Source organism: Protopterus annectens, chromosome 6.part1 (genome assembly GCF_019279795.1).
Source record: "Protopterus annectens isolate FY-2018-M chromosome 6.part1, PAN1.0, whole genome shotgun sequence".
Taxonomy (NCBI): Eukaryota; Metazoa; Chordata; order Ceratodontiformes; family Protopteridae; genus Protopterus; species Protopterus annectens.
In genome coordinates, this window is record NC_056738.1 from 498350124 (window position 1) to 498375059 (window position 24936).

Sequence of the window (24936 nt, forward strand, 5' to 3'; positions counted from 1 at the left end):
TTTCCATGCGGGATTATTGTTCTCAAGGCGCACTAGTTTAATGAATGTCGGTAAAGTGCACGTCGTGGCTAATGGGTAGTCGGGCAACTGATTTGTCGGTCATTTGGGGTCGGTAAAGTAAGTGCCGGTAAATTGCACGTTCGGGCATCTAAAATAGACCCATATATATATATATATATATATATATATATATATATATATATATATATATATATATATATATATCTTATTACTTTTTATTTTTTCATTCTTGAATGATTTTATATAGAGACTCTGGCAAGGTTTTCTATGGTCTGAAGAAGCTCTTATGTGAAAGTGCTTACCTCCTTCATTAAATAAGTTTTTATATTGCATTATATGGCTGGACTCTTCAATATACTGCCTGGTTTGTGTGTTGCCATATTTTTTATCAAATTGAAAACTGACTTGACTTTAAGTGGATCTGAAAAACACAGGGAGAGAGTGACTATATGAGAGAAAATATGCCCAATAATAATGTAAAGAAATGTTTAATACTAGGACAAATTATAAGCTTAATATTCCCATTAATGTACATACAGTTTGACTGCATTAGGTCCACTAGGCCAATGGCCGCTTTTCAGGGGAGACCCAGGGTGGTATTCATACTGAATAGGAGAAATTTGGCCAGGGCACCAGGGAATTTCCACTACTCCTTTTCTAGTGTCTCTGCATTGGGCCATGGTTAAGAATGGAGCAATAAGAAGACATGGATGCTAGAGCATCCTAATGTTTCAAAGGATAATATACAAATTATATGGACAGATAATGGCGGTCTGTCTACTGATAAACTTAAACACATGCTTCAAAAACATGAATCTCAGGAGAAAAATGCAGCGTCTTGCATTCAAATTATAGAAAGGTTTAAGAAACAGTAAGGAATTTTGCAGGAGGTGACATCAGACAGCCATACAACTTTCTCACTTACTGAATAAAAGGTAACCACAAATATTCATGATTCTGCAGCACTAACCCTTAAGTATACGCATTTGTTAAAGCCGAGATGACAAAACAGATTAACACATTTAAATGATTTTCTAAACTATCTGTGGTGCATATTAAATCTAAAATGAACATTTCTGTTTATAGATATGAGATGTGGGATGACTCGATTCTTCCATTGGGAATGAATGTAAAAGACATTTGATGTTTTATTCATATCAGAAAGAATACTTCTGACTTAACCTTTGAAATGTTCTACATAGCTGTGATTTAAAAGAGTTATGTTCTACGTGGCCTATGAATTTTATGACCTTAATATTTCATATAAAAGACATACCATTTTACAGTTTAGAGCTTCTGATATAACCAAACGATGTAAAACAATATTTTGGTAAATACTGTACTACTATTCATGAATCTAAAATAGATTTGATGACAGAAATACTTGGACTGGAAAATGGGAACTTTTGGTGATGAGTTGTAATGCATCACATTCCTAGTATTGTAAGTATAAATGGTTATAAAGTTTATGTACAATATAGGGAGCACCCTAAACTTTTTTGTGGGTCATGTAATTATCTTATTAGAGTTTGTAATAAGCACAGGTGTTCTCAATAAGGATAATTTAGGCAAACTGTAAAACATTGTGATACAACATGCAGAAAATTTAACAGTGGGTCATTTCTGTTTTTTCCTCAAATTATTGGCAGTGAGATGAAAAAGCATATGTTAGACAAACCTGTCAAGCAAAACATTGTAACAGAAACTCCAATACAGACAAAAGAAGAACTTAGTAAATATAATGGGTCTAATGTTTTGAAATGAAGACATTACACAAAATATTATAGAATATGTTGATAATGATATCAAACAAGATGGAAGCAGGTGTGAATGATGTAAACTATGCAAAACTGACTACTTTTAGAAAAAGGATTAAATGATGGAAATTAAAACAAGGAACAAAATTTCCAGTAAAAAAGAAGGGATGGTACTGCAGTTTGTTGTTTAAATGTGAATAGTTTTATTAATGAAAAAAGGAAGATTATCCATTTTGAAGGTTTTGTAAATATACTATTGCTGATTTTATGTTTATTAAACATTGGACTTAAAAGGTGTGTTTCCTTTAATGACTCTTTTGTGCTTAATATTTCTAATTGTGATATTTTGTATATTCCACGGTGGTACAGCGGTAGCATTGTTACCTCACAGCAAGAGGTTCTCCCTTTCAATTCTCGGCTTGGCTTGGGAGTGAGTACCTTCTGTGTGGAGTATGCATGTCCTCCCCATGGTTGGTTAGCATTCGAAAGGCATGCGTGCGTAAATGGGCATCGAGCTGGCACCTTGGCATTTCATAAAAATCTACTGCCAATCATTAGCGGACCGGAGTTCCTCTGTGGCGACCCCTTATCGGAAAAGCTGAAAGACAACATTTTTAACTGTGATATTTCAGACATGGTGTTATCGCTTCTCCGTTTGGGACTTAAATACATACCCACAGCCTTACCAAGATTACATGTGTTAAAGAGTGAAATTTTTTTGCTTAGTAGAAAATTACATTTGATTAATTATTTCTGTAGGAATGATAGCATGCAGCTGGAGAATGAAATTGTGAATTTAAGTGAAAGTTCGGAATACTCCTTTTTTTCTTGTTCTTTCGGTAATAAATTATTTAGATGAACGGGAAAATAATGCATATGATAACTTGGATACTAGTACTACAATAACATATACAATGCCTAAGAATATATGTCAGCATTCACCCATACAGGGTATTAGCTATCTTACTGACAGTCTTCTTAATTTTAAAGTGGGCTTAACAGATGCTCTTTCATTTAAGCCCTTCCCTCTATCTGCCCTAAGTGTTATCATCCATTTAACTTCCTTATTCTCTGTCATATTCCTAATGTCACCTTCTTGTACAGTGGGTGCGACTTTATCTATTACCATAAACATAAACTTATGGTCATCTCCTAACATCATCACATGTTTAGCTAGGGCATTGTTGGGTGACCTAATTCTTATGTTGTAGACATGTTCCATCATCCTCTCTCTGAGAGTCCTGTCCATTTTGCCAATGTAGAACGGTTCACATTTTATGCACTTGGCAAGATAAACCACATGAGATGTCCTGCAGTTGGCATTCATTTCAAATGTGTTGTGTTGACCTGTATCTGGATGTATGAATAACCTAGTGGTATCAACATAACAACAAAAGTTACAATTCCCACAGGGGTGCATACCAGTTACTCTTTCAATATGTCTATTGCTTTCCTTGGGATGGCATAAAAGCCTTTTCAGGTTGCGTTTATTTTTAAACAAGAAAGTGGGATGTTCCCCAACCACTCCCCTAATCTCTGGGTCTGTGGTCAAAACCCGCCAGTTCTTATTAATAACGTCCATAATAGGTTTAATATCTGTGGTAAAAAACATGGGTACCTTGACATTGCTAGATGTAGATGTATTGTTGGGGTGAATTATATCATCACCTACAGGTGAACAGTACGGTTTTAACAACTAGTGGGAAATGTTTAGTAAAATGCCAAATAGGTTGGAAACATTCAATAGTCCTTTGTCATATAGTTACAGGAGGAACCTTAACCTAAAGGATATCCTGGAAAAGAGGAACTTTGATGAAGAAAATAGGATAGTTACTAAGAAGGGAACCTTCAAGTGTGGTAGATGTTCCCAATGTATTTTTATAGCAAATTCAGATGGTTTACAGGTCCCTACATTGTCATACAGACTCATAGCTACTGGTTATTACAGTTCAACAAAAGGGGTAGTATATATGGTCTACTGTACATTCTGTTGGGCATTCTGTGTACGCAGAACTGAGTGTAATTTGAGGCAAAGGATATATGAGCACATGTATGAAGTTAGTAGAAAAAAAGGAAACAAACGCCATGTATAGGCATACCTTAAAATGCAATAAAGCAGACTTTAAATTTTGGGTTTTGGAAGTAGTGAAACCAAATGACAGAGGGTGGGGACTGGGAAGCCAGGCTAGAATATAGGGAACTGATTTGGCACTTACGTTTGGATGCCTGTGTTTTCCCAGGGTTAAATGACCATATTTCCCTAGCCCCAGTCCTGATGTTAAGGGCTAAAAAATTGAAATAACTTAAGTATATTACAAAAAATAACAGCAATCCAGTACTTTTTATAGGTTTTATATGTTTTTATACAATTGCTTACAGGTATATACATTTTATATGTATATATTTGTAGAGGTGTATAAAAATAGATAGACACAATGTGTTTTTATGTGTTCTTATATGTTGGAATTGTATATGGTCACACTATTGAGTTTTTTAAAAGGAATTTGAACTTGACTGTGTTAATGGGAGGGGTAATTTTTTGGAAATCATCTATTTGAAATTTAACCCATGAGAACATGTTAGCAATTATTTAAGGGTTTAGTGGGTCTAGTACTTTGATTCTGATGAAGTTTCCTATAGGGAGACGAAAGTGCTAAATCCTTGTTTATTTGCTGCTGTTTGTCGTTTTGTGGAATAAATTCCTACTTGTTAATTTGCTGGGAATTTTCTTCTTGAAGTACGGCTGGACTGCTTTTATTGGTACATTTTGTTGCTGGAGTTTTGGGTTTACTAGTTATTGAATTCTCCAGGAATCCATCAGATTTTGTTTACTGGTTTGAACTTTGGTATGGAAATGCAGGGTATCCGAGGAGTCCCTCATTGTAACAGCAACAACAGGACATTGATTGGTGAGCTTTCTAAGCTCATACAATTGTTTTCCTAGCCAGATACATGCAACAATGACAACTCAATTCTGTGTGCACAAGTGAACCAAGGGAACCAGGAAGTGATGTCACTACATTCAGAGATCCAACAAGGCCCATTGTATCTAACTGATACAAACGGCATTGTATTGAACCAACGAGATGGTTCTAGGATTTCTTCCACTCCAAACAATGGCATTTTGGACCAGGCTGTTAATTTGCATGGGTTAGAGTACTACATGGATCTAGATTTTAACGTGTGGCTGAATAAGAACTTTGTTACCACAGAACTCGCCACAATGGAAAAGACTGAAAGGAATGTTTCATTCGTGAAAAAAAAGTAAGACTTTAAAAACAAAAATGCTCAAATATAAATCATTAACTTTAGACAATTGGTTCTTTTCTGAAAGTATTAAATGTAAGCATGTGCCAAAAGGCCTTAGACTTGACAAGTTCCCAAACAATACAGACTATGATTCGGAGTTGTACAATGAAGTTGTGGACATTTGAAATAACTGTGGCATAGCCCTGATGAGGGCAATTGCAAATAACAACAATAACATGATTGAAAAGCTGAAATGTGAAATCATTTGTTAAACCAAGAAATTTATGATGACTTGTAATTTACTATTAATGAATACAAACATGATTATTTGATTGGACTACAGGATGTGGATAAGGTTGTTTCTAACAGTCACAAAAGGAAATTAACCAAATTAGATACGGACAACAGGGACCAAAGGAATGGTAGTGCATATAGTATTGGATTTAACAAAAGACACAAGGGTGTAAGGGGTAACTACAATCCAACCCGTATTAATAAGGACCATAGTAATCAACACAATAATAGGGATAACCACTACTGTAGCAGTTATGACTACAGGGACTACCAGGACTCAGGAATGAGGCAAACTGGTAGACAGGAGGGGATCCAGAGATCCCTTTGGGGGACGAGGGTCCCAGGAGATCTGAGAGGAACAGGAATTTAACATCACAACCCTCATATGCCGAAATAATGAGGACACAACATTTTCAACATCAGGGGAGACAACGCAACTACCCCTGGTAGGGGAACTGATTTTCGAGTTATGTGATGATTCACAAACAAATGGTGATGAATTTCTAGGTGGTGATAACATAGAAAATCGAGTAGTTATTTATACACAGGACAATTTTCACATCTACAATTACAAAGACATGACTACAGATAACAGTTACTTTAGTTTATTTAAGAAGGGATTCACCTTTGTTTCAGCTAGGAAGGGTGACTTAGTGAGTTTGATTTTAGATGTTAAAATGTTCACCCGGAAATTGAACTTAGAATTGATGTTCAGTGAATATCCCCCCCCCCCCCCCCATAAAATTTGTACTTATAACTCACTGTTACATCACAAATTAAATAACTTTGAGTCATTAGTGGTCAAAGAAATGAGAAGTAAATTCTACCAACAAAGGTTATAAATACAATTTAACAAGGGAGGAGAGAACGGTGTTGGGTAAACTCACACATAACAACAAGGTGAGGGTGATGATGCCCAACAAGGGGGGTGGGGTAGTATTAATGGAAAATTGGACTTATTCAGCTAAAATGATGGAAATTTTGAATACAGATACTAGATAGTCATTAGTTTCTTGAAATTAACTAAATATTGCATATAAGAAAATAGATTTGACAAACCACTTAATAAAACAAAAAACTAGGCAAAAAAATGGAAACAAACTGTTTTTTGTATGTTAGCGCTTTTGTCAAGTTTAATAACTCAACTTCTAGAGACAAACAGAACAACCATATGAGATACACTTAAATAACAAATACAAAATCACATGATCAAGGGTAAAAGTCACATGATGAAGCAATGTTAATCTTTTAAAGTGACCACATTACTTTTCTGAGAAAATTTTTTGAATGTATATAAAGTAATTTAAAATACATTTAAAATACCATCCGCCCTCTGAAAAACATTCAGCATCCTCATTTTTTAAAACATACACAACCAAAATACACAAATAATATAAAATTATATACTATTCAATGAGTCAAACTTTTCAATTTCAGCACGTAGTATAGAACACAGATTGTTTAATCCTGGTTGATCATATGCATGTGTTCTAATCTGCCAAATTAACTTGCGCTGCTCAAGTCTTAGGGTATGTGAACCACTCCTTTTATCATACTCAACTTGATCTATCACTCTGAATAAAAATGAGTGGCCTGGCTGATTGATCACATGTTTAGCTAAAGCACTTTCCAACCTGCCTTTTCTAATATTATATAGGTGTTCATACACACGCTGTCTTAATTTACGGTCAGTCTTGCCTATGTAAAAACCTAGGACAAGACTCGCACTGGTCTAAATACACCATTCTACTGGAATTTCAGTTGTACTTGCCTTTACAACTATACTTTCTTCCTTTCAGTGTGTATGTATAACCCACATCCATATACTTACAATAGGCACAGACCTAACATTTAAACATACCTTGTTGCTTGTCAGTCCCAATTTTTTAAATTCTAATAACCCTTTCAGGTTTTGAGCTCCTCTAAAAATAAATTTAGGGTTAGCATCTAGTTTATTCACTAAGGACCCCTCTGATGCTATTACACTCCAATTCTTAATCAAGACCTGTTTAATGTTGCCACCATCAATATTGTAGGGGGTTATAAAAGTCAAGGGATAGTTTACTATTTTACTTTGTTGGATATCAGCACTCACTGTACCCCCATTTTCCATCATACATTGTCCACCCCCCAAGATATCTTTGAAATAACTTACATTCCTTTTCATTTGAACTTCATTCACCAATTCTTCGAGCAAGGGTGCTGGATAGCCTTTCTTAAACATTTGGACTAACAAGCCACATTCAGTCATGAAATCAAAATTAGTAGTGCACATGCTGGCTGCTCTTACAAGCTGTCCCTTCAAAACAGATTTTTTCTGATAACAAGATTGAGCACTAGTAAAGTGCAAAAAGTAGTTTGAATACGTCTCCTTTCTATAGATCTTCACTTTATAACATCCATTCTGTCTATCCTTAGACAAGTCCACATCTAAAAATCCTATCCTCTCTGTATTGAATGTGTGGGTGAATGTTAGAAATTATGTTGCTCTATTACAATATTCAATAAATTCAACAAACAAATCATGTCCACCCTTAAATATAATAAAAATATCATCCAAAAATCTGGTGTAGTAAAAAATGTGCTGAATAAAGAGATTATTATTAAATACAAATTCGCTCTCCTAGTACGCCATAACTAAGTTAGCCAAACTGGCTCCTACTGGAGAGCCCATGGTTACAACTTTTTTCTGCAAATAATATTTACCCACAAACAAAAAGAAATTATTGCTCGAAATAATATCCAATAATTCCTGTATAAGGGAGACATTAGTGTTACTAACAACCCTCTTAGCTAAAAGTAGGCTCACCCATTCAATTCCTAGATCTTGCGGAATTACATTATAAAGGTCCTTCACATCTACTGTAGCAAAGTTAAAATCAGGTTCGAAATTCAAACTATTGATGTTCTCCAAAAAGGACCAGGAGTCTTTGCAAATATAAGGTTCCTTCACTACATACTTCAAAAATTATTATTATTATTATTATTATTATGAAATAGATTTAATGAATATTGATAGTAATAAAAAGAGCAGAAAGAGGAATTGTATTAATGTTCAACCTATTGAATGGGAAATGTTAGAAAACTTAAGAAAAAGTGGAGTGGGGGTTTCTAAACCTGATAAGGGTGAGGGACTTGTGTTTATGAACATTTTTGATTATAATGAGAGAATGCTCAATATGTTAAACACTGACATGTATATTTTGTTTTCCTTGAATGAATCGAACCAAGCGTATAGGAGACATAACATTTACTTGAATGACTTGTTTATAGAGAATCACATTGACCTTGATTTATTGAATTATTTCTCTATGCCAGCCCCTCTGATTCCAGTGATTTTCAGGATTCCAAAACTTCACAAAGATTTGGTAAATCCCCCTTTCTGGACAATTATGAATGGTAGGAATTCCATTACGTACCCCCTAGCTAAGTTTGTAGATACTTTTTTGAAGAAGTATGTAGTGAAGGAACCTTATATTTGCAAAGATTCATGGTCCTTTTTGGAGACTATCAATAGTTTGAATTTCGAACCTGATTTTAACTTTGCTACTGTAGATGTGAAGGACCTTTATACTGTAATTCCGCAAGATCTAGGAATTGAATGGGTGAGCATACTTTTAGCTAAGAGGGGTATTAGTAACACTAATGTTTCCCTTATACAGGAATTATTGGATATTATTTTGAGCAATAATTTCTTCTTGTTTGAGGGTAAATATTTGCAGAAAAAGGGTATAACCATGGGATTCCCCAGTAGGAGCCAGTTTGGCTAACTTAGATCGGCATACTGGGAGAGCAAATTTGTATTTAATAATAATCTCTTTATTCAGCACATTTTTTGCTACATCAGATTTTTGGATGATATTTTTACTATATTTTAGGGTGGACATGATTTATTTGTTGAATTTATTGAATATTGTAATAGAACAACAGAATTTCTAACAGTCACCCACACATTCAATACAGAGAGGATAGCATTTTTAGACGTGAAATTGTCTAAGGATACATAGAATAGATGTTATAAAGTGAAGATCTCTAGAAAGGAGACATACTTGAACTCCTTTTTGCACTTTACTAGTGCTTACCCTTGGTATCAGAATAAATTTGTTGTGAAGGGACAGCTCATAAGAGCAGCCAGAATGTGAACTACTAATTTTGATTTCATGACTGAATGTGACTTGTTAGTCCAAATGATTTTGAAGAGAGGATACCCGGCACCCTTGCTCGAAGAATTGGTGAATGAAGTTCAAATGAAAAGGAATGTAGGTTATTTAAAGCTATCTTGGGGGGTGGACAATGTATGATGGAAAATTTGGGGGTCTATATTAGAAGACCGAATGTTTAGGTGATAGAATACCTAAACATCAATCTTCTAATATCAAAAGCAAAAAATGGCGAATGGCCGATTTAACGCAGGGAAAGATTTCCCCTTGACCTTTCGCCGGAGTTTGCTATTTCCCTACTGTTGAGTGATCTTGAAGTTGGAATATTTAGTTAGGGGGGTGGGGGGTGAAGCCCCCCCACTTAATTTAGATGTAAAGTAATGCTTTTTGTGTTGTGGCCGAGGGACATGTTTCCCTGAGACGTTCGACATTCTGCAGTTCGATATTAGAAGATCAATGTTTAGGTGTTCGATCACCTGAACAGTTGGTCTTCTAATATAGACCCAAATGGGGGTACAATGCGTGATGATATGATATCCATCAAAGTGAAATAATAAACTATACCTTGACTTTTATAACCCTCTACAATATTGATGCTGGCAACATTAAACAGGTCTTGATTAAGAATTGGAGTGTAATAGCATCAGAGGGGTCCTTAGTGAATAAACTAGGTGCTAACCCTAAATTTATTTTTAGAAGAGCTCAAAACCTGAAACGGTTATTAGAATTTAAAAAATTTGGACTGACAAGGCAACAAGGTATGTTTAAATGTGAGGCCTGTGCCTATTGTAAGCATATGGATGTGGATTATACATACACACTGAAAGGGAGAAGGTATACTTGTAAGGGCAAGTACAACTGTAATTCCAGTAGAGTGGTGTATTTAGCCCAGTGCCAGTCTTGTCCTAGTTTTTACATAGGCAAGACTGACCGTAAATTAAGAGAGTGTGTGTATGAACACTTATATAATATTAGAAAAGGCAGGTTGGAAAGTGCTTTAGCTAAACATGTGATCAATCAGCCAGGCCACTCATTTTTATTCAGAGTGATAGATCAAGTTGAGTATGATGAAAGGAGTGGTTCACATACCCTAAGACTTGAGCAGCACGAGTTAATTTGGCAGATTAGAACACATGCATATAATCAACCAGGATTAAATGATCTGTGTTCCATACTCTGCGTGCTGAAATTGAAGAGTTTGACCTGTTGAATAATTTATAATTTTATATTATTTGTGTATTTTGGTTGTGTATGTTTTAAAAAATGAGGATGCAGAATATTTTTCAGAGGGCGGATGGTATTTTAAATGCATTTTAAAGGACTCTATATTCATTCAAAAATTGTTTCTCTGAAAAGTAATGTGGTCACTTTAAAAGTTTAACATTGCTTGGTCATGTGACTTTTACCCTTGATTATGTGATTTTGTATTTGGTATTTAAGTGTATCTGATATGGTTGTTCTGTTTGTCTGAAGAAGTTGAGTTATTAAACTTGAAGAAAGTGCTAACATACAAAAAAAGTCTGTTTCCATTTTTTGCCTCTCTTTTGTTTTGTAAAATAGATTTGACCCTGGAAGATAATTTAACACAGGGACTGATTGATAAAAACTTTTTGATTTTTTCGGAGCATCTAAACCTTTCATTTCAGGAATTTTCAGGATCCTGAAAGTCCACAAAAATTATAGGGTTCCACCTTTGAGGCCAATAGTAACATCAGAAGGATCAAAAACTCAACCCCTAGCCATATGTGTGGATAGAAAATGAAAGCCTTTTTATAAAATGCATCCACACATTCTGATTGACTCATGGGATTTCTTAGCCAAGATGGGTCAAATATAATTTAACCCCAGATTTTCCTTCATTACAATCGACATGAAGGACTTGAACTCGGTTATCCCACACAACTAGGGGTTGGACTGGTTTGAACAGATGTTGGAGTTTCAATTCTTAAAAGATAGTGAATTTAGGTTAGTTCTAGAAAATATGCAACTAGTTTTAAAGAACAACTACCTATACTTTCAGGAGGAATACTACCATGAGTTAGATGGAGTGGCAATGGGTGCCTCATGTGCACCTGTATTTGCCAACACTATTGTTATACTAGGAAAAACATTTTTGTTTTTGAATCCTGCTATAATGGTTACATCAGAAAATACTTTCATTTTCTGGATGACATTTTTATTGTCTGGCACAGACCTCATGACATGGTCCCCCCTTTTTTGGAATTTCTAAGTAATACAACAGAATTTTTTAACTTTACCCATGAGATTGGGATGAATGAAGTACACTATTTAGATGTGAGTATCAGGAAATATTTCACCAACTGTAGATATGTGTCTCAGGTTTATAGAAAGAATTGTGCTTCCAACTCCTACTTACATTTTGATAGCAACCACCTGCCATTTCAGAAAAGAAACATAGTTAAGGGTCAAATGGAGAGGGTTGCTCGGATGACATCTGAAAAGGAAGATTTGATAACGGAACTAGAACATGTGCAAACACTCATTTTGGAGAGGGGTTACCCAGATAATCTTATTAAACCCTTAAAGGAAGAGATTTTGACAAGATGGGGGACAAAGTACCTACCATTACTAAAAGGCATAGTAACATCACTGTAGAGAGACAGCCCCGGGAGATCCTGGGACACCCTACATAGTGATAACACACAATCAAGATACAAAATGGGTAAAAAGGACCATTAACAACTATTGGGAAATGTTTAGTAAAATGCCAAATAGGTTGGAAACATTCAATAGACCTTGGACATATAGTTACAGTAGGAGCCTTAACCTAAAGGATATCCTGGAAAAGAGGAACTTTGATGAAGAAAATAGGATAGTTACTAAGACGGGAACCTTCAAGTGTGGTAGATGTTCCCAATGTATTTTTATAGCAAATTCAGATGGTATACAGATCCCTATATTGTCAAATAGACTCATAGCTATGGGTTATTACAGTTGTTCAACAAAAGGGGTAGTATATATGGCCTACTGTACGTTCTGTTGGGCATTCTATGTAGGCAGAACTGAGCGTAATTTGAGGCAAGGGATATAGGAGCACATGTATGAAGTTAGTAGAAAAAGGAAATGAACGTCATGTATAGGCATACCTTAAAATGCAATAAAGCAGACTTTAAATTTTGGGTTCTGGAAGTAGTGAAACCAAATAACAGGGATGGGGACTGGGAAGCCAGGCTAGAATATAGGGAACTGATCTGGCAGTTACGTTTGGATGCCTGTGTTTTCCCAGGGTTAAATGACCATATTTCCCTAGCCCTAGTCCTGAAGGGCTAAAAAATTGAAATAACTTAAGTGTATTACAAAAAAATGACAATACAGTATGTTTTGTAGGTTTTATGTGTTTTTATACAATTGCCTACAGGTATATACATTTTTTATAATTTTATATGTATATATTTGTAGAGGTGTATGAAGATATATAAGCACAATGAGTTTTTATGTGTTCTTATATGTTGGATTTGTATATGGTCACACTATCGAGTTTTTTTTTAAAGGAATTTGAACTTGCCTGTGTTAATGGGAGGTGCAATTTTTTGAAAATCAACCATTTGAAATTCAACCAATGAGAACATGTTAGCAATTATTTAAGGGTTGAGTGGGTCTAGTACATTGATTCTGATGAAGTTTCCTGTAAAGAGATGAAAGCACTAAATCCTTGTTTATTTTCTGCTGTCAGTTATTTTTGTGGAATAAATTTCTACTTGTTAACTTGCTGGGAATTTTCTTCCTGAAGTATGGCTGGCCTGCCTTTATTTGTGCCTTGTGTTACTGGAGTTTTGGGTTTACTAGTTATTGAATTCTCCAGGAATATATCAGGTTTTGTTTACTTATTAATATTTTAGAGCTACACAGTTAAGGTATATATATATATATATATATATATATATATATATATATATATATATATATATATATAGAAAGATAGATTAGATATGATGTGTGTGTGTATGTATATATATATATATATATATATATATATATAGATATATATATATATATATGGATCCCTATCCCTATCAGCTGATCGAGTTTTCAGAAACTCTTAAGTTCATATAGTCGAGACCATATGATCGAGTCTTTAAAACTTCAAAGCTTTTGAATGGAGATTGCGGTACAGCGGGGATTGGGAAATTTCCTTTTCTTCACTGTAGTGCAACCTCATAGTTGGCATATAATTTGCACAGGGCGTGGGGCAAGCCCCCTTGATAAATGTAAAAAAAAAAAACTTGATCATATGGTCTTATTCATATTTTTGAAAACTCGATCATCTGACATAGTTACGTGTGTGTGTGTGTGTGTGTGTGTGTGTGTGTGTGTATATATATATATATATATATATATATATATATATATATATATAAAATACATGCAAAAGGTTATAATTCAAAGTGGAAAGGGATGAATATAAAACGGGGAAGTTCAAGAAATAAGGAGAGAGAGAGATGGATTTTGGATGAAGATCATTACGGAGAATAATAACAACCATACAGAATGTTATATTCATAAAGTATCAGAAAGTCTTGCATGAATTGAGTCAACACAAGAAGGGAAAAGGGAGATTTTGTCAAAGGGATAACTGTAAGTAGGGATACAGAAAATAGGCAAGACAGGGCTGGAATTTACTGGAGAAAACTGGCAAAGGAATCATGGTATTGAGAAGGGAAATAACTAGAGAGGGAAAGGCAACAGAGCAGGGTGAGGTCAAGATGACATTTGGAGTGCAAGCTACAGAGAACATTCCCTACCCAGGATTGGTATAGTATAAGCAAAGAAAAAGATAGGGACATCGTAAGTAAAAACCTGCTTTGGTACAGTTTATAGTTGAATCTAGAGAAGAGGCTGATACTAAAAAGGGATAACAAAAAGCATTTAAAATGTTGCATGATAACTATAAGAGTCAATCAGAAGAGGTTAGAAAAGATTGGGAAGAGAGACTGGAAAAGCAAATTTCAAGGGAATATTGGGAAGACATATGTATGGAACCCAAGTATGCAACAAGATCCAGAAGGGGTTAGCAATTTTGCTGGAAAGTGTTTGCATCAGGTAGATAGCAAATGGAGGTGTGATGAGGAAGAAAGAGGTAACTGGGAAAATATGTTTTGGGGGTGTAATGAGTTGGCAGATTTAAAAAATTCCCTGCAGAGTACTCTGTCAGAAATATTTGGTCAGTAAATGGTTGTAACTAAGGATCTGATTCTTCTGAGCTAGGACACATAATCTGAATGTCCTAGATACATTATGGTCTTATTAAATTTAATTAAGTTGGCTGCCAAAAAAGCAGTTACTAGAAAATGGAAATCAAAGTCTAAACCAAATGTATTTGAAGTATTGAATATTGTAAAAGAGATAAAAGATCTGGAAGTGGGCACTTTAGTAAAGGAAATGAGCAAATTACATAGAAGTAAATGAAAATTATGGGAAAATGCTTGCAGAATAACGTTTCAGGAGGAGGAATGAAGTTTAAGGGAATGCAGGAATTCAGCAATTTATGTAATGTCAGACTGATGATAGCTGTAGAAAGAACACATGATGTATAATGTATATAAATAGAAATAATGTTAATACGGTTTATTTTATTTTCTATTAATTTATATTTGTTTGTCTTAAGTGATAATTTAATAAAGGTGTTAAAAAAGAACAGATAGTACACTTGATCCTGGCCAAAAAAAAAAATCTATTTCAACTTTCTGTTTGGGTGCACTCAATATGATCTAGTGCCTCCTCCCATCTGAGGTTGCCCAGATTATTTTAGCTGTAGTTTTGAAGACTCCTGTACTTTGATAACCAATCATCCGTTTAGGCACTCTGCTTCAAACCCTCACAACTTTATGAACAAATACTCTCCTGGGCCAGACTAAAATGAGTACCTTCAAAGTGAATCTGATGGACACTCATCTGTCCTTGTGTCTCACTCCCACCCTTCAACTTTCCCATGCAGCAACTTGTTCTTTAGAATCATTCTTGCCTGTCACCTAGTGTACTGTGTGTTTGGTGGGAAAAGCTACTATTTTGCTTTTTACCTGTTTTACCAACTACTGCTGCAAGGCTTCTCTAGGAATCAGGGATCTTTTTCGGTTTTACCATGATTTTACTGATTCCTTTGTTCTTCATTCTTCCAGCCACAAAAATGAATAAAATAAATAAAAGGCTTTTGCACAACAGCAGGCTGCTAATGTGCCCCAGTCACAGATGGGTGACTGCTTTATCCATATGTGGTTCCTCAGACCAGTCATCATTTTTTTCCTTGGCTACCTCTGGTGTAGTCCATACAGCCATCATGAACCAGGGTGTAGATGCATCCTCTGAGGCTGTTGGAATGCCCTTAGTGGGAAAAGGGAACCATTTTTGTTAGTCCTGGGAAAAGTAGCAGGGAATTCCTCTCCGCCTGGCCAAAATGGATAACCTGTCCCTAGGGTGGCTTTGCCTGGCAAAAGTATATCTGCTTCTTTAGAAATTCATGGCAGAAAGAAACAAAGTTCAGACAAATGTCTTCTCCTTTTTCAGTTACTTTGGAAAGGAGTGATTTGTCAGACATAGCTCGGGGTTTAGTTCAGGGACTTGACCCTTCCAGTTCAGTTGTGTCTGGCAAGAGAAAAAAAGAGAATCTGATGTTGTTCTTCTCATTTTTCTTCAACCCATGGGATCTGATCCTCAGATCTGTCTTGACTCCATACTCTAGACTTCAGATTCATCTCTCGAGCTCCTCCCTCTACCCATAATGCCTAAGTCAATTCCCATTACCTCAGATCTTGTTTGCCACTGTCATGCACAGATGCAGGTTCCCCTCTTAAGCAATTTTCAGTGTTTTTTTTCCATGTAAGTGAAAGATTTTCCCTTTCTTTTTCATTTTTAAAACAAATTCTTTCTAATTAATTATATTTTGCTGTCCTCCCTCTTGCCTATCAGTATCATAACTGGTATTTCTTGTAGTACCCTTTTATAAGGGTATTCCTTTTTAGCTTACCATTCTTGACATTTATTTCTTTATTTTATTACTTTCCTGTTTAAAAAAATCTTTCTAGTCTATTCTGTTTTGTGAGAATTGTAGGAATGTGGTTTCTGCCATGTCAGATAGGCTGACAGGTTTCAAAAAAGTGCAGTTCTTGTGGGTATAGAATTCCAAACTCGAGTACCCACAAGAAGTGCATTTATTGACTAAGAGCTGGTCACTTATATACAAATTGTTCCATCTTTTCTACCTGTAACCCTAGGGCCCTAGCTGACTGGTGCAGTAAACTAGTTTTGAAAAGACTTTTATCTTCTTCTGGGGTTGAAGCCCGTACTAAACACTCTATGTCAGCTCCATCAGAGCATAGGAAATAGTTTCTGTCGAAGTCTTTTAGGTCTTCTTTGGAGCCTCTGTTAAAATCTCAACAAATTTCTGATATGATGCGTTCGGATCTAAAAATCTGTACCTTGGTTCTGAAATACTTGGCCTCCTAAGCCCTTGGTTTTGATAGTCATATTGGTTAGTCCCACAGTACCATCCTCGGATCCGAACCCTGGTACTTCAGAAAGAACTCATACTCCAGAGTATACCATAAACCCCATTTCACCTACTCTGTGTTCACCTTTGTTTCAGACTCCAAAGAAGCATGCAAGAACTCAGTTCTCTGCATCTTCCAGGTCCTCCAGAAGTTTGTTAGAGATGGATGTGGATAGGATAATGCAAATATCTATCAGAGCTCAGATCCAGGTGGTGGTCATACCAGGTCCATCCCCTATTGGATCTGTGAGCCTTCCCATGACATTTTGTCTCCTTCTCCAATCCATCCTGCTGTTTCAGAACCCCCAGGATCAGAGGTCCCTGAGAGGGTCTGAGTCAGATCTGAAGAAGAACTCTTCTTTGACTCCGACAGTTTCCTTAACTAGTTGCTGTCTGACACTTTTGGACTGGAATGGTTCACTGAGCTGAGAAGTCAACACCAGATCCATGGGACTGGGATCCACTCCTTTGTTGTCAGATCCATCCCTGCTACTCAGAGCCTCAGAGTTGGACAGGTCGGATTCAGTCTCTCCCTTGAGGCACGGATCCTGCAGTGGTTGTGATCTTCCTGTGCTGAGAGCCTTGGCTCTGACTTGAGTGGTCATGGCTTTCCCTGGTCCATCTGCCTTTGAGGTAGTGGAAAGGGCTTTTTCTCTGCTAGAGAACCACCTTATTTTTCTTCAAATCCAGGCCCCTTTCCTTTGTTGGCTGCAAGGTCTGAGTCCATCAGTTCTACTTCAAAAGGACAGCCAGTTTCACCAAGTTTCCAAGCAGTTCCTGTAGAGGAACTGCCTCTCCCTTCCGATACCTCCCCTAAACATCCCACTGAAGAGATTCATTGGAACAGACCATGCAAAAGGAGGCAGATAGATTCCCTGCTGGAATCTCCTATGGAGGACACTGATTTTGATGAAGAAGAATGTTCCCCCAGATCACCACCGGATGATAATCTCTTGCAGAGACGTTTTAGAAATCCTCAAACAAAAAGGTGGGTGGTCTTCCAAAAACCCTTCTCCAGAGGAATTGGTGCTCTTGGAAGCTTTTGGTTCTTGCCCATCTACATCTTGGGTTAGCCCACCTGCAGATGAGCTTATTGATTTAGTTTCCCACCGCCTTGGAAGGAACTGGATTCTGCTAAACTAATCTCTAAGAGACCTGACAAATTTCTAGCCCCTCCCAAAGACAGATCCCACTGGTGCAAAGGAGTTTCTGTAGATGCTGTGGTGGTGGTGGTGGTGGTGGCAGCCACTAGGAAAGAGTTAGCAGAACAGAGCTCTTCTGTCCATCTGCCTAACATGGAGTCTAGGATGTTGGACAGATTTGAAAAATGAGTCTATCTCTGCAACCTTCTCACTGAGGTCTTTTAATTATCTGCCACACTTCACAAGACTTCAGAGGGATTTGACTAAGGAACTTTCAAATTCTCTCTCAAGTCCATGTCTGCAGAATATTTTAAGAGGAAATCTTCTCAGTTGGCCACTCTTCTGTCAATTTCAAATACGTCGATGAGGTTAATTTTCTCATACAGCACACAGTACCTCACAAGTTGCTGGTTCAGGCATTGCCCCAAAGAGACATGCCTGGATGCTACTATGTGACTTTGTGGAGTCCTTTAAGACATCATTCATCAAGGCCCCCTTTCACTGGCACTTCTTTATTTAGGCCGTCAGTTACAGACATGCTTACTCACAATGAACAAGAAGGAATGACTCTGCCATGGGAATCAAATTTTCTACCCACTCAATGTATCTGTTCCAGGAATTAGAGAGGTGGTAAGAAGATGTGGTTCCAAAAATCTTAGGGACCTTTCCAAGATGTGCATCGGAGTAATTCCTCCAGAGGTACAGGAGGAAATTCTAATGGGAGACATCACCCTAGAAGCAGAGGAGGCCCGCAAAACCAGAGTTTCCATGATTCTTTTCCGGACAGGCCCTTTCAGCATTCCTAACATATTGATTGCTTGATTGTCCTTCTCTGGATGCAGAATGAAGATTATCCCCCCACCCAAATACCTAGGCAGACATAACACAAGATTCATGGGTGCTAAAAATAATATCCAGAGGTTATTCCATTCCATTTTTACAACTTTGATTTCACAAAAGGAAGAAACTTCTCAATATTCTACCCAGTCAGAGGAAAGCAGCAGCACAAGAAATTCAAAAGCTGCTGAAGAAGAGAGTCATCCAAGACGTTCCACCAGACCAAATAGGATTCAAAAATTATTCATGCTTCTTTTTAATGCCCAAAAAGACGGGGCATCTCAGACCAGTTTTGGATATCATCAGTTTAAACCAATTTGTAAAGAAATGGAATTTCAAATGGTCACGGCTCAGTCTATTCTGCCATTTCTTCATAAAGACAATTGAATGTGCTCTATAGATCATCAGGATGCATACTATCATATTAAAATAGATAGAGGATCCAGAAGTCACTTGTACTTTCAGCTGGAATCCATTCATTACCAATTCAGAGCACTACCCTGTGGATTCACTACAGCCTCCAGAGTGTTTACTAAATGCATGACAGTGGAAGCTGCTCAACTGAGACTCAAAGAATTCAGATTATTTCCATATACAGACATGCTCCTTACCACCCCCTCCAAGCATCTTCTACAAAAATCTGGGAAGTACTTGCTCCAGATTTGACATTTAATGGGGCTAATAATAAATTATGCAAAGGCAAACTTGACTACAACCCAGAGCTTGGAGTTAATCATTGCACATCTGAATACAACAACACTGACAGCTTCAGTACCACCTCACTGTATTTCCACTCACAGAAACCAAGTGCGCCTGCTTATCTCCCATTCCTCTCCCCCAGCCAAATCAGTTCTTCGAGCACTAGGCTCCATGGCAGCAGCCATCATGTTACTCCCTCTAGCACAGTTCTTTATGCATGTCCTTCAGTGTATTCTAGCTGTTCAGTGGTCTTTTCTGCTTCAACCCCTTTCTATTTCCAGTCAAGCTTACTCCAGTTTGCAAATGCCACATCCAGTGGTGGATCCAGTCAGACGACATTTACATAGTCCAATCCTTTATTCTACCACCCCTTAAAGCCAGAGTGACCATGGATGCCTCCCAGCTGGAGTGAGTGGGGCATTTTCTGGGAAGAACAGTCCAAGTCACGTGATCCCACAAGAAACCAATCTGCATATCAATGTACTAGATATGAGAGCAGTCCAACAGACATTGCAGGCTTTTCAAGATGTTCTCCCTGTATTGACTAGTGCAGTTCAGACCAACAACATGTCTGTGGTCTGGTACATCAACAAGCAAGGAGGAACTCAATCTTATCCCCTCAGCAGGAAGGCCATGACAGTGTGGGAATGGGTGGTCTCAGGAAACAGCTTTCTAGATGCAATCCACATTCTGGGGGTAACCAGAGTGTTAGCAGACAAACTAAGCAGATTCATTCTAATGCTTCACAAGTGGTCTGTCAGTCAATCTGTGGTGGAAAGGATCTTCCATCATTAGGGCTGACCTTGCTGCAATCTCTTTGCATCTCCCCACAAGTGCAGCAGCTACTTTACTGTTACCCCCCCCCCCCCCTCAGGGGGAGTCACTGAGAGATGTTCTAGTCTATGCTTGGCTTGCTGGTCTTCTTTATGCTTACCTTCCTCTTCCCTTAATTCTCAAATTTCTGCAGAAAGCCAGTTGGATAAACAGCTCAGTCATCCTCATTGCCCCTTTCTGGCCTCAATAGGTATGATTCCCCTCCCTATGGTCTCATCTTTGTTACCCCCATTAGATACTGGAGCCATCTCTGGATCTCCTCTCTCACCTGTCAGGAATTCAACATCCCAATATCCAGGCCCTCAAACTAACTGCATGGTTTCTCCACTTCCAGTAATGGTTAGACAACTCAGGCTTTCTTCCCCAGTATGTACTATTATTTTGACTTCACAAAAAGAATCTACTAAGAAAGTTAACACGAGCAAGTGGAAAAGATTCTCCCTTTGGGCTTTGAATAATGAGATTGACCCATTCTCTGCTACATTTTCTGTGGTACTTGATTTTTTAGCAACTCTTTTTAAAGAGGGGGCTAGTTTCTCTATGTTGAAGTTGCAGTTAGCAGCTATCTCTAATTTTTACACAGGAGACAGAAAATATTCCTTGGCTTCTTCTCAAGCTGCCAGTAAATGATCCATCACATCCCTGGGATATTACAGTTGTGGTACAAGATTTAACTCAGAAACCCTTTGAACCTTCAGCTGAAACTGATTTAAAATCCCTTTAATGGAAAACAGCTTTCTTAGTGGCCATTACATCTGCAAAGAGGATATATGACCTCCAGGCTCTTTCTCAAAAACTCCTTACATAATTTTTCACAGAGATAGGGTTACCTTATGAAAAAATCCTTGTTTCTTACCCAAAGCGGCTTCTAAAAACAACTTTAATCAGTCTATTCATTTGTCAGTCTTCTTTCCAAAGTTTACAAATAAGGGAGAGTATCTCCTTGATGTACACAGACAACTACATTTTTATCTTCACCAAAAAGACTGGAGTTTCCAGTTTCCAAAGTCAGTTTAGCCAAATGGATTACATACTGTATTTCTTGGATTTATTCTCAACAGGGCATGGCCTTACTCAAACCTCATTCAACCAGATCTATGGCTGCTATATCTGTCTTTTGGTCTAGAACATCTGTTGATGATATTAGTGCAGCAGCCACATGGGCCAGTGTTCATACTTTTGTTAATCATTACAAATTGGAAATTATTTCTAGAAAGAGCTGCCTTTGGTTCAGTGATACTCTGGAACATCCTTGCATAAGTGCCATCCAAGATCAATGTATCTGGGGACTCTGTTCCATGGGTTCAGGAAGAATGAAAATGACAATGTCAGATTTAAAAGTTATGTACTCACCATAACTAGACATCTGTGTTGTCTTGTCCATTTTCATCGTTCCTCAACTTCCCTCCCATCCATCCCCCATCCTTCAATTTTCTGGAGAGACCTGTAGGACTGTGTATTGGAACCTACAGTTCTGAGTTTGAGCCCTTCCTTTCTCTGCCTGCTATTCCTGTCTCTGTCTAGCTATAGGGGACTACGGCAACAAAATTGATCTGAGGTAATGGGGGTGGACTGAGGTATTCTGGGTAGAGGATGAGCTTGAGAGTTGGATCTGAAGTCTAGAGTATGCAGTTGACTCAGATGTAAAAATCAGATCCAAACCTATGGGCTGAGGAAGAATGAAAATGGACAACACAGATGTCTAGTTACGGTGAGTACATAACTTTTAATTCTTCATTTTCTGAAAAGGTCCGAGAGTTAGAATTACAAAATGATGGTGAAGGAATTAATTCTATTTTATCTTTGCAGGTTTCTGATTCAGATTCATAGGTTCATAGGTGTGTACTAGGCTAATGGCCCTGGAGCCTTTACAAGCCTAGCCCATAGGATTATCCTGGCATCGTGCCACCTGACCTTAGTTCCCAGTGCCTCTGTCGAGTAGAGCCACTGGAGTGATCCCGGGGTGAATTTTCTATTTTCCATCCACTCATCAAGATTTCTCTTGAAGAGGGCCAGTGAGGTGCTCTGTTTGACATGTATGGGAAGTCTGTTTCATAGCATGGGCAGTCTCTGGGTTATGAACCTGTCCCTATAGCTTGTTCTGTTGATTGTGGTAATGAGGTTGAGGTCTCTGGAGCGTGTGGTGTGGTGGGATTGGGATTTCTTTAGATGTAGCATTTCCAACAGAGCTAGGTTAGACATGGCTTTGTAAGTCAAGCACAGATCGCCTCTAAGTAGGCAATATGAGACAGAGAATAGTTGGAGTTTTTTGAGTCTGTCCATATAGGACAACTATTTAAGGCCCAGGATCCTCTTTGTGAGGTACCTGTGTGGCCTCTCCAGTTGTTGCAGGTGTCTAGTGAGATACATGCCAAATGGGGTATTGTACTTGATGATTGGGCTAATGAGGGAAGAGTAGAGGGAGACAATGACCTCTTTCTTCCTGGATGCAAAACCCTTAGTAATGAGATGTGCCACATAAAAGGACTTTCTGACCACATTGGCAATGTGGTGGTCAAAAGAGAGGTTGTTGTCAACCTGTGTTCCCAGATCTTATAATGCCTTCTGTGTTCAGTGGACTACCATCAATGTGGTAATTCACGGGAACCAGTTTTTTCCCAAAGGGGATGATGACACAGTTTTTAGCATTGAGCTTAAGGCCATGGTTCTGACACCAGTTGTTGATCTTGGTGAGGCTTTTCTGTAGGATGTCAACATCACTTGGGGAGTTAATAATAGCTCCCGACTTGCAATCGTCCACAAACTTTGTCATCCAGAATCCCTTTGTGTTGGCCTGGACTTCAGAGTTTTAGATACCAAACAGGAGAGGACCCAGGAATTAACCCTTTGGGACTCCACTTGTGACTGGTCGGCAGTCTGACTTGCAGTCAGTTACTTTCACTCTGTGGGTTCTAGCAGTAAGCCAGTTTGCAACCCACCTAGTGATATAGGGGTTGATGCATAGCTTAGTGAATTTTTCTGAGGAGTCTGTAACCTAAGCCAGTCCCTTTGAAGGATTTCTGAAACTATTTCCAGAAACCGTTTGTTTGACTGGGACATGATGGCATTCCATTGTCCCTGATGAAGTATCATTATTTATTGGAAATGGATTTTTCTGAACCTTCTCCATTTACTCTTGTTCTTTCAACTTTGGAGGATGTTTTTGTCATAGCCTGTAATTCACCTAACAGCCAGACTGCTGCCCACACAAAAGTAGATATAAAGTGCCTCAGCCTATAAGTTTTTACATACTATTCCCAGATCTGATCCAACAGTTATTGCTCTAGTCACCTCAGTTACTGCTAAACATCTGATTAATACCAATCCCTCATCTGCTGACAAGGATAGGAAAACTGGCAGATTTGACGGACAAAAGTGCATTCTTCTGCAACACTTATTTTTATATGGCAAGCTCATATGATAAAGTTTATAGCTGTCTCTTTTGAGAACAAATATTATGGCATCTGTTTTGTCTTCTGAGGAAAAACATTCTTTGTGCAGCCTTATTGCTTCTTTGTTTCAGGTGGTTATAGACTGTTTGAATGTATTCATAATTCTACTGATGCCACTTCCAGGACTCCTGCTACTGCAGCTTTCATGATGAGGTTTGCTTGGTTACATACTCAAAACCTTACAAAGGACAGCAAAGCTGACAGTTGAATTCTCCCTTAAAAAGAGAGTTGCTGCAGTGGTCCTTAAAAGATATGATGAGAAAGTTAAGCTGATTCAAGGAATTTCTCTAATTTTACAGCCTTCCTTCTCCAAGTTTACCAAGGGCTTTAATGCTACCCCCGCAACCTTTATCAGAAAGCAAAATCAACAAGCACAGCAAGTTGCTGGTAGACAGCTGTTTAAAAATCACTGCAATGAATGCTCCAAACAGAAGGGAGGAAACCCCAGAATAAAGGATAGTCCAATATATCTGAATAACTATCTACAAGACTCCCCCCTTTCTGCCCATCCTGGCAAACCCTTAATCCTTCCATAGTCTCTAAATTTCCATTTCCAGGGTTATAGTTGGCAGTGGAGAGTCTCATCCACCTTTTCAAGTGATTCCCCCTCCTCCACCAAACTAAATCCTCTTTTCCCTCTTGTCATTCAGCATCTACTGCCTTGGAGATGATCCAAGCAGTTCCTGTTTTTTTTTCAGTTAGGAGAAGGGTTTTATTCAAGAATGATTCTGGTTCCAAAGAAAGAATATTTATATAGACCATTTATGGATCTTTCTTTCTAAACCTGTTTGTAATGATGCCCAGGTTCAAAATGTTATATCTTTACAACTTGCTATCTCTCATTCTTTTTTTCAGTTTTATAGTGATCTTAGATTTAAAAGATGCATACCATCATATTCTTAGAGATCCAGGTCACAAAGGTTTCTTAAAAGTTTTCTGTGTCTGAATCACACTATCAGTTTTCTGCATTACCTTTTGGTTTATCTA